Here is a 12089-nt window from a genome sequence, read left to right as displayed (position 1 = left end):
GACCGGGTTATTCCAACAAGCAGGCCTGGACTGATCATGGTTTTTAAATTTGGTTTTTTATTGGTTTAAGTTGTTCTTATTTCTTATATTGTTTAATCCTCTTTTAATGTTTGTATTTATATCTTTTAACTTTTTATTGTTGTGAGCCGCCCTGAGTCCTCAGGGAGAAGGGCGGCATATAAATTTAATAAACCTTAACCACCACCCCCAGAGCTGGCTTCTCCTGATGGACCTGAAGGCATGGATAAGGATAAAAGAGCCTTGGTGGAGCAGTGGGCTAACGCCTCCTTAAGCAACACCAGCTGCCTGCAATTAGTGCAGGTTCGCATCCCACCAGGCTCAAGGTTGACTCAGCCTTCCATCCTTCCGAGGTAGGTAAAATGAGGACCCAGATTGTTGGGGGCAATTAAGCTGACTTTGTAATAATGCCGCTTGGGGTGTGTGTGAAAGCCCTAACAAGCAGGCATATACATAGAATGAAGGCTACTGCTAAGCTTGTAAGCCGCCCTGAGTCTTCGGAGAAGGGCGGGATATAAATGTAATAAAAATAAAAATAAATAAATAAAAATAATAAAAGAAGTAGAGAACATCCATCAAGTCACCCGGTTCGCATACCGTGATTAATTTTGCAAAAATAAAAACAACCCCCCCCCCCCAAAAAATCCTCAGCTTTTCCTTAAAGGAAGAACACTAGGGAGCTTTTGTCTCCCTGGAGCCCAATCTCACTTGCCAATCTCATTTCCTTCTTTTTGTTTCTCAGCCATTTCCCCACTTCCATCTTCCAATTCCCCTGAAACGGCTCACCTCCCAAGTTTTCTCCCCCCCTCCCCCCCGCATTGATCACCTGCCCTTCCCAGGGATGAATTCTTGTTTGCCTGTTTCCAAAATAATAATAATAATAAATAAATAAATAAATAAAAAAGCAAAGGAGTAGAGGGAAGGAGAAGCCAGCAAGGCTGCAGCAGTAGGAGATGTTGCTTTGCGTACAGTTCTTTAATATGTACAAGCAAAATCTGGCAACTTTCAATCCCTCTTCCTTTCTTTGAAACATGCCTCAGTCTGTCTTTCCCAGTTCCTACTTAGCAGATCTTCATAGGGTTTTTAATACTCTTTCTCCTTTTGCCGTGATCAAAGGAATCAGCTCTCCCGTTTGCTTGTTCCTCTGATAAGTGATAAAAGGTGGCACAGAGACTAATGAGAACTGTCTCCAGCCTTCTTAATAAAACCCCTGTAGTAAAAAAAAGTGGGGGGGGAAAGAAATCACAATGCATCATCAAATCTTTTAGGGGAGGAAGGGGGAGGGAAAAAAATGCTAGGTACAAAGGCCCTTGGGAAGCCAAGTATTGGAGGCGGAGGGGGAGAGGGGGGTGGGTTTCAGGAGAAATAAAAGCAGTGGGATAACCTGCAAGGAAGGAGACGTTACTCCAGTCCAGAAGTCCCATCGGAGGTCCTCAAACTTTTCAGCTCCTTTAGATGCCTGCATGAAGTTGCAGATTGCTCCTCGGGACGTTAGGAAAATAATTTAAGAAATAGGACTTCAATAGCACCATGAATAACGATCACAGTGATTGACCCCTTGGATAATCTCATCTACTTTTGGGGTTGATACTGAGCACTTGGGGAAGGAACCCCAATCTAGACGGCAACCCAATAGGAGCCTTGGCCAAACTGTTCTTGAGGATGTGATATTTGTGTAAGGTTTTTGTTTGACAAAACGTTCCTTAGGCAACGTCTTTTATTATGAATGCAACCGGGGTTAATAGCAGAAAGGAGATGTTACTCCGGTCCAGAAGACCGATCAGGGGTCCTCAAACTCTTCAGCTACTTCAGACCCCCCCCCCCTTCTAGCTCTCCCTTCTGGCATTGATGGTGTTACCTAGTTTGACTAATGAAATGTCTGCAAGAAAACAACCAAGCTCAGAGAGCACCAAGGGCCTCATAGTCTCTTGTGCTGGGCTGCAATATTTTGAGTGCCCACTAGATGGCAGCAAAGAGATTCAGGACAATGCCAACACTATGCTGCCACCTATAGCCATCTGTGGTTTCACCGCCCAAATCTAGCAGCTTCATTTTTCCCCCCCTCTGCCATAAAGAACTCCTTCAGTGGATTTTCCCCATTTTAATTGCAGAAAAAAGGAGACAAGCCAGCCCTTTTCACAAAATAGTCTTTCAAAGGATATATTAAGCAGAAATCCCTTCCTCCCAAACTTAATATGGTGCTGTGAAGAAGTTGAAGGAATTTGGAGCAAGAAGTACCATTAGAGATTTTAAGCTCATTATAACAAGCACGGCTTTTGTAGTGAATGTGGGGGGATTTTTTTTAATAAGGAAACCTATTAGAGTAGCAGAAGAGAGCAAATGACTAAGGATTGGGAACAGATGTAGGGGAGAAGAAACCTCAGACCATAGCCAGATTTAATGCTTCCATTTTCCCAACCAGCTTGGGATAAGAGCAGAGCACTAAATCCAAATTTCAACATAAAGCACTTAATTTTGTAAACTTCAAATAGAGAGTTGGAAAAAGAAATAGGCAGTCCTTATCTAAAGATCATATACATTCCCTCTGGAGCTCTGTTAGTGTACTGTACATTCATTCACGTGCCAACTAAGTCTGTCTGCTTAAAGGTTGTCTATAGAATAAACCACAGTTAGATTGATATCAGGTCACAAACAGGCAGACTACATTTTGATGTAGGGCTTTGCTTGAGTCCAGCCTACAAGGGAATTGGTTCACCATTCTAAGCTATGGTCTGTTTATCTACCATATGCATTGTTAAGGAAATTTCAGTTGGCTAAATTGACATACTATGGAACTTTTCCATACAGAAATGCATTTTCACAATCAAAGCAAAATGACATCCTGGCTTGAACATTCCCAAAACGACTTTCCCTGGCTTTGGGCATGTGGCACATCCTAGCTTCTTCCCATAATAATTGCATGATTTGGAGCAAACTGCAGTTCCTGATTCCGAGAGGAACTAGACATGTACATGCCCAGCGTAGGAAGTGGAAACATTAATGGATTTACACTCCCATCTGAAAATCAACAGTGGTGATGTTGCCTATTATCTGGCTGCTATGTTGCATAAACCCAGCCTACAAAGTCGAGGGGGGTGTCAAACTGTTTTCCAAAGCAGTAAAAGACAAGGCACGAAGCAGTGGATGGAAACTAACCAAGGAGAGAAGCAACCTAGAACTGGGGAGAAATTTCCAGACAGTGGGAACAATTAATCAGTAGAATGGATTGCCTTCAGAAACTGTGGGTGCTGCATCACTGGAGGCTTTCCAGAAGAGACTGGACCGCCATTTGTCTGAAGTGGTATAGCATCTCCTGCTCAAGCAGGAGGTTAGACTAGAAGACCTCCAAAGTCCATTCCAACTCTGTTATTCTATGTTTTACGTTCCTTCTACAGGGCATTCCCACATCACACTAAGTACATTTAATGAGGTTTTGTTGATCACGTTAGATCTGGACTTAGCACTTTGTGCCAATCTAGCTGATTGTAATTTATTCAATAAACTAAGCAAAGCCAACAGTGGCTCGTTGTAGTGTATGAGTCCAGTGGAAGTACCGCACAACAGGAGGAAAAGACTGAGGTGGGACATGGCAGAGGAACAAAGTTGCTTCACTTTAGGTAGGAGAAAGTTCTCACAGACCTTCACTGTTCGCTTTTTTGTTTTTATTTATTTATTTATTTATTAATTTAATTTATATACCGCCCATCTCCCGGAGGACTCAGGGCGGTGAACAGGGCAATACATAAAAACTAGACACAAAAATTAAAATTATTAAAACATGATTAAACAATGCCCATAAAATTAATACAAATTTAAAATTAAAGTCGTTTATAAAAATCCCACCCCGTCCCATCAGGCCAGGCCAGCTTGTTTAAAGAGATGGGTTTTAAGATCGCGCCGGAAGGAGCGGAGATCGGGCGCCATCCGGAGCTCAACCGGAAGATGGTTCCATAAATCCGGTGCACCCACAGAGAACGCCCTCCCCCTGGGGGCCACCAGTCGGCATTCTTTGACCGGTGGCACCCTGAGCAAGTTAAGAGCAAAATGCAACTTTGGTAGTTTTATAGGTATTTTTCGAGGAAGCCAAATTCCACCAATGTGTCTTTGAACCTCAAACACTGCCTTTAGGCCACCTCGTTCGTTTGCATGCTTTCCAAAAAAGGAGGAACGGACACGTTTGATACAAGATAGGAATTAATTCCAGGGGTGGATCCAGAACTGCAGGCAGATGCCTGCTGATTTGTGAGCTCATGTTTTTTTTTCAAATCTCCTTAGCTGCTGCTGCTGCTGCTGCTGCTGGCATCTCTTATAAGCTACTGACAGGAAGATCTTTCTCTCTCTGAAGGGCAATTTGCACAGTGGGAGTTTGGCAAAGCAACTGCCGTGGGTACCTCAAAAACATAGGAGAGTCAAGTCGTGCAGAAATGAAAGGAGGAAGAGGGAATGAAAAAGGGGTTTTAGGAGGGCCAAGCGGGGGGGAGGGAAGAGAGAAAACTCAGAAAAAGAAAGAAAGAAAGAAAGAAAGAAAGAAAGAAAGAAAGAAAGAAAGAGAGAGAGAGAGGGGGGGAAGGAAGGAAGGAAGGGAGGAAGGGAGGAAGGAAGGGAGAGAGAGAATCACTGCAGTTGTTAAGTTAGTAAAACAGTTGTTAGGTAAATCTGACTTCCCCATTGAGTTTGCTTGTCAGAAGGTCACAAAAGGGGATCACATGACCCCGGACACTGCAACCATCATAAATACGAGTCAGTTGCCAAGCATCTGAATTTTGATCATGTAACCATGAGGATGCTGCAACGGTAGAAAGCGTAAAAAAGAGTCATAAGTCACTTTTTTCCCCCGTGCCATTGTAATTTTGAACAGTCACTAAATGAATGGTTGTAAACCAAGGATTATCTGCAACAGTTTAAGGCAGGCATGTCAAACTCGTGACATCACGTGATGTCGTGCGATGCATTGAGACTTTTTCCCCATTGCCGGCAATGGGGTGGGCGCGGTTTTGACGTGACGCATCCGGCCCGCAGGCTGGCAGTTTGACATGCCTGCTTTAAGGCTTTGCTTTTCTAGGGAACGCAGGTTGACCATCTGAGAAAGAGATGGGCTTCCGCTTTAGCCCCCCCCCCCAACTGCAGTCTTTTAGAAACCATTTTAATGGGAGAATGTGTAAAGTCATACAACTGCCTCCTCCTGCTGTGTGTCAGTTCTTCAAACAATCATCAAGCATGTCGGTCAAAAGGGTCTCCAGGTTCTTATATCAACCTGGAGAAAAGTGTGTGTGTGTGTGTGGTGGGGGGGAGAGATTACACAGGGATGTGGGATTCATATCAGCTAACTTGTTAAAATTAGTCACAGACCTAATTCAGAGCATAGCCAAGAGCGTGCCTGGGAAACCACGTTCTGGAAAATTATTTCCGAAGGTAAAGTTATACATTGATCGCTGAGTGATAATAGGATAATGATCCACGTTTGCTGCTAGTGATAGAAGGCTTTTGAACCTGGGGAAGGAAAAAAAAAAAAACAACTAACATGCCAGAAGCAAAACAGGAGACCTAATCAGTTCCAGATAAAGACTGTTTTCTTTTATTTCTCCCCCAAGGCAGGTGGGGAACATTTAGTCACAATGCAAAGAGCAATTTGAGACATTCCAGGGGGACATTGTGCCGTCCCCGATTAAGCACTGCAGCCTCCTTATATATAACCAACAAAATGTCTCCGCCTTTTGGTGGCCATCAAACTTTCCACACCACAAGGAGAGCCAGTTTGGTCTGGACCACATAGTAGGGTCAGAATCTAATCGCTGTACAATTTAGATCACAGCTTAATGAGCTGTGTTAACTCAGCCTAGGGTTGTATGTTGAAGGGGTCCTCAACCCCTGGTCTGTGGCCCAGGAGCGGGCCGCGGCATGCCAGCAACCGGTCCGCACAAACAAGCAAAGCGCCATCTGCAGGATGCAAGCAGCACACAAAACCACGCATCTTCCAGTCCGCGGAAAAAAACTTCTCCACGGAACCGTTCCCTGGTACCCAAAAGGTTGGGGAACTCTGGTATATTGAATATACCTTGACTCCAGCCTAAATCACTCATTGGCTAGATTCATACACCATACTAAGCCAAAAAAAAACCACATTATATGTATCTGGCTGTGTAACATTTGTGTGGCAGTCTTCCAATTTCAGGGTAAACCCTGACTCCAATTAAATGCTATTTAAATGCTGTTGGAGGAAAAAAAAAAGCCTTATTTCAGCTGTCAAGCAAGAAACTGTGCTGTTTTTGTTTTTGTTTTTTTTAAAAAAAAGAACCAGAAGAAAAATAACTGTCAAAATAATAATATTAATAAACCTACCCCTGGCCCAGTGACAGCTGAAAACACAAACACAGTGTCGTGCCCTGTCTAAGCTATCAAGAACTTGGTAAGGCCTGCAGAACTGGCAGATGCCATTTTTGTTTGTTTTGGAAACAACAAATGTGCTGGGTTGAAAGACAGAGTTGAATTTATGCACTTTCATGGAGAAACTCAACAAAACTGGAGTGTAAGCTGAGAGGTATGTTAGTTCCCAGAGACCTGTCAGGGGGGAAGGGTGATGGTAACAATGAGGATAATGATGACAAGGACAGAACACAACGTCTACTTTTTGCCTAGATCTGGGATCGACCTATGACTGCTAACAGCTCTATAGGCTTCAGCCTTGGGTAGCTAAGTTATGGCCGCATGCTGGCATCCATCAAATAACCCTTACGGAAAGATGGAGTTGGTTTAAGTCATGGGTGTCAGTGGAGAGTCTCAATCATCCAAGTCATGGTTTTCCCAAAGGCAATTAGACTTTCTTGGTTCTCTTTTTTCTTCAAAATCTCGCCTCGCCTCACCTCATCTTATCAACTTATCTACTTGTACAAAGAAGTGAAAATTCTTATTGACATCTAGCAGTTGCTAGATTTTAGCCCTGATTTCCTATCCCTACCCATAATGCCCTAACTTAAACAGGAAAGGGGAAAAAAGCTGTGGATGTTGGATGAGAAGCAAGAATTGGCACAGGATCCACATCCGGCTTTTTGATGCAAAAGCCAAGCGGGAGGCTGATCAATTCAACTGTTGAGATTTATCGATGGCTTGAGAACCAGAGACACAGATCAGCGCTATCTGGAAGTGCCTTAAGCCCAACAGAAACCACGTTATAATTAGTGCAATGTGTCAACCTAGTTGGAGAGGAACTAGTCCAAAGTCTCCTGGGTGGGCATTATGGTTAGCTGGATATTTAATCTCCAAGCCCTAGCGATGAACTCTAACCACAATGAAACACTGGCACCAACAAGTTCTCATCTGTAACCGCACTTGTTCTTTCTACAAGAGATACGAGTTGAAACACATTGCTGGTAATGAGTGGGCAGTCCCTCCATTGCAAATGAATATTTTATTTCCACTCTGGTGTCTTTCCACAGCTCTCCTGTCCATTTATAGTATCTTCTGAAGCACCACTAATAAATGCTGGAAAAGGTTTCACTTCATTATTAACTATTTAAAAATAATAACTAAGCATCTCCACTCAATGTTTTTTTTGTTTTTTTTTTGCCTTTGTCACTGGTTTCACAAAGCACATAAATCTGGGGTAGTGTTCCAGCATTATTTAAAAAAGAAAAAAGAAAGAAGGAAGATTTTTTTTCCAGAAAGATCTGTTTTCATCTGCAAGCCTGCCAGTTCTGAATAACTCTTTTTCCCAAACCGCATTTCTTCCAAAACAAATTTCCATCTGTTGTAATAACAACACTGACCCACTTCGCAGGATTGCTTTCCAGGTGACAACAAACCTACAGCATGGACTATAGCCTTGTTCTGCACAAAGGGAGGGAAGGAAGGAAGAATTTAGAAGGATTCTTTTCAACAGTTTATGTCCCCACGAGGTTCTGGAAAATACGAGAATTCTTCCTGCAAAGGCTATTATTTCCCTATTACAGCTGTGCGCTGTATTCTTTTTCAACTGCAGGCTACAATCTCTTGCCAGATTTTATTGAAGTTGATAAGACAGTAACAACAAAAAAGGGGGATATATTTTTTTTTCCTGGGCTGGTGGGACAGGGCTTGGGGACGTAGAGATAACATTTGCTGTAGAACTCCAGAGCTTCTTCACTTGATGCGGGATAGGAAGGAAATGTCACAATTGTTGGCTGCAAGCATACCCCATACTCAACACCAGACATTGCCTGGGGTGCTCATAAAGTATATAAATATATTATGTATATATAAATATACATATAAAGAGTGCAGAGAAGAGCAACAAATATGATAAAGGATCTGGAGGCTATACCATGTGATGAACAATTGAGAGAACTATGTCTAGTTTAATGAAGAGAAGGACGAGGGGTGATGTAATAGCAGTCTTCCAATATTTTAGGGGCTGCCACAAAGAAGAGGGAGTCAAGCTATTCTCCAAAGCACCTGAAGGCAGGACAAGAAGCAACGGATGGAAACTCATCAAGGAGAGAAGCAACCTAGAATTAAGGAGAAATTTCCTGACTGTTACAACAATTAACCAGTGGAACAACTTGCCTCCAGAAGTTGTGAATGCGCCAACACTGGAGGTTTTTAAGAAGAGACTGGACATTCAAAAGATTTTTAAGAGAAAGATAAAGTTTTCTCCGCAATTGTTTTTATTGGGTATTATTGTAGATTGTGATGTTAAAGAAACTAATTTGATGTTGAATATGATAACAGCAGCACGGTTACTGGTGGGACAATATTGGAAGAAGGATAGTTTGCCTACTATAGAAGAATGGGTGTTTAAAGTTTCGAATCTTGCAGAAATGTCTAAGATTTCTGCTTATTTGAAGGATCATTCACAGGAAAGATATATTTCAGTTTGGAGGAGATGGATAGATTATATTCAGAACAAATATGGGACTAAAAAGTTCCATTTAGCTTACGAGTAGATTTTAGTGGGATATTGTTATTGGTGCTTTGATTGTAGTTATGTTAAAGGGGAGTTAAAGCACATTATGAATTTGGTTAATTGTATATTTGCATAATTTTTATTTAGAATATGATTATTATAACTATAATCCTGTATTTAGCTCTGGGAAGTGGGGGGGAGTGGGCGGGTTTGGGGTGGGGGGGATTTGGGGATATATTGTAAAACTTTGTTTTTGTAAAACTTTTTAATTAAAAAAAAAAGAAGAGACTGGACAGCCATTTGCCTGGAATGGCATAGGGTCTCCTGCTTGAGTAAAAAGTTGGACTAGATGACCCCCAGGTCTATTATTATTCTATGTCCTTTAGTCTATGTTCTATATCTACTTACAGATCAGATTCCAGGTTTCAGTGGAAAGATACCATTGCTGATTAAAGTGGATCTCCCCGGAATCATATCTGGAGTACACGAATTTAGGGAAAAGTCTGCACCACATTGTTGATTTGTCGTAATTAAAAGGCATAACTATACTTAATTTAAATGAATCCCTAGGCATTCGATAACTTGGGAGTGGCGGGGGGAGGGGGTAAATTTAAAAATATCATTCTCTGGTAACTTCTTCTCTAGAACCTCTGGAGTTCTATGGCTGCTCCAAAGATTTTAAAACAAATCTGTAGCTTGGAAGTACTTATTCCATCCAACCCAATCTGAATCATGCTTTGAAAACATTGTTTCAAACAAATGACCTTTCCAAAAATATGTTCTCAAGAGAAAAAAACCACACAGTGTAAATTATGGTATTCCTATCTGGAAGGTTATAAGGCAATGACTGTCAGATCTTTCTTTTCTGCGAGACAGACTACAGCTGCTGCAACAGATGGAGTTTGGTAGCCTGTTTAGTTCACTAATTTAATTTGTATCCTGCCTTTCTTTTCAATTGAATACGCAAGGCAATTCATAAATAGCCTTCCCCTTGCCTTTATCCAGAAGAGGCTGGATCAGCGAGCGAGAAGCTTCTAACTAAAAGCCTAGAAGCTCCCTGAGGTCCAGTAGTAGCTTGCAAATTGGCTGGATTGTTGAAACTCTAAAAAAATGTTTTTTTTTCCAAACTTGGCCGTTGGAAGATGTGTGGACGTCAGCTCCCAGAATTCCCCACCTCAACATGGTGAAGTCTACGCACCTCCAAGTGGCCAAGTTTGAAAAAAAAGACTGCCTCAAAATAATGCCCAGAAATTAAGTCTGACCAATAGAAGAGAAGGTTTGTAACTGTGGGGTCCTTGGTGCTCTCTGAGCTGGGTGGTTTGCTTGCAGATGTTTTATGACTCAACTAGGGGACATCATCAGTGCTCATGGATTATGTTATCTGGTTGGTTAATGAAATGTTTCCAAGAAAACAACCAACTCAGAGAGCACCAAGGACGACCTCCTCCTCCTCCTCCTCCTCCTCCTCCTCCTCCTCCTCCTCCTCCTCCAACTCAGAGAGCACCAAGGCTGACCAGTTTGGGTAATGAAAGGTCTGCAAGAAAACAGCCATGCTCAGAGAACACCAAGGACAATCTCCTCCTCCTCCTCCTCCTCTTCCTCTTCTTCCTCCTCCTCCTCCTCCTGTCACCTAGTTTGGATATTGAAATGTCTGCAAGAAAACAGCCAAGCTCAGAGAGCACCATGCACCCCACAGTTCAGCCTTGAGCTGGAAATCTCCACTTCTACTGATAGGAAAGAGTATCCTTCCCAAGAACCCCACAATTAGGTCTGAATTATAAACCGGAAGGAGAAGACAGCGAACATCAAGGGTGGCTGAGACTGTCACCTCATCAGAGCAAGTGTACAAGTGACTAACATGTTAGCACTAAAGCGACCACAACTGCTCTGCCAGGTGTCACTGTGTTATTTGGTAACAGTACTTCATCATATCACCATTCTTCACCTCCAAAAACATAGTTGAGTTAACCTGAGATCTCCCCAAGCTTTCTATTACTATCCTTATTACCCTTCCGGGGGGGGGGGGGGGAAAGAAGGCCATCCAAAACAGGTTACCTGATATTTTAATGCTTTTTTTTTTTGCTTAGGAAAGAAATGGCAAAGCCTCCAACAGAAAGCCCCAGAAATCCCAAATGTTCATCAGTTTATCGGCAGCTTTTTCTCTGATGTTTGCAACAACAACAACAAAAAAGCAGAGGGGGGGGGAGCAGAGAGGCAGGCAAAGAAAATAAAAAGAGAAATGTGTTGCATTTTGTTTGGACAGCTGTCAGGAAATACCTTGAGGATACTGTCGCTTGCCATCCCTTTTCTGCTGCTGATCTGAAAGGGGTGTGTGATTTTACACATTTGCTTGCTATTTATAAAAAAAAAAAGAAGAAGAAGAAGCAAGCAAAATAGAACAACGAGAGAGAAAGGCTGAGACACCCCGGAAGAGTCAAAGTCTTTATTATTCCTTGCAAGACGGGTAAGGTAACATTTCAGATGTTGTAGATTTCTATTCCTGGCAAGCATGACCAATGGCAAGAAACGGTAAGTATGAAGAGAAAAAGAACATTTGTAGCCCGTTTGTAGCCGTTCAGGGCCGAACGGCGGCATCCTCGGTGCTCTCTGAGCTTAGCTGTTGTTCATTAGTGTTGCACAGGTAACACAGAAGACAGGACAACGGAGTTGGAAGGGACCTTGGAGGTTATCTAGTCCAACCCCCTGCTCGAGCAGGAGCCATTATACCATTTCAGACAAGTGGCTGTCCAGTCTCTTCTTGAAAATCTCCAGCGATGGAGCATCCACAATTTCTGGAGGCAAGTCATTCCACCGATTAATTGTTCCGTCAGGAAATTCCTCCTTAGTTCTAGGTTAGCTCTCTCCTTGATTAGTTTCCATCCATTGTTTCTTGTCTTGCCTTCAGTTGGTTTAGAAAATACTTTGACCCCTTCTTCTTTGTGGGCAGCCCCTCAAATATTGGAACACTGCTGTCATTCCCACCGTTTTTTTTTCCTTTTCACTAACATCCATGTTACTAACATTTTTCACTAACATCAATCGACCTTAGTGATCCCGGGATTTGCTCCCAATTTGTACACAGTAGCTTAGCCTGCCAATGTGGGTGGGAGCAGGTGGTTTTCTTCCTCGTAGTTCTTTGATTGGGGCATTGTTTCCACCTGGATTGTTTGTCTGGTGTTAATCCCTGCTTATC

The sequence above is a fragment of the Vipera ursinii genome (genome assembly GCF_947247035.1).
Source record: "Vipera ursinii genome assembly, chromosome: 10".
Taxonomy (NCBI): domain Eukaryota; kingdom Metazoa; phylum Chordata; class Lepidosauria; order Squamata; family Viperidae; genus Vipera; species Vipera ursinii.
The sequence above is the reverse complement of the archived record's forward strand: the minus strand, read 5'-3'. Positions refer to the sequence as shown.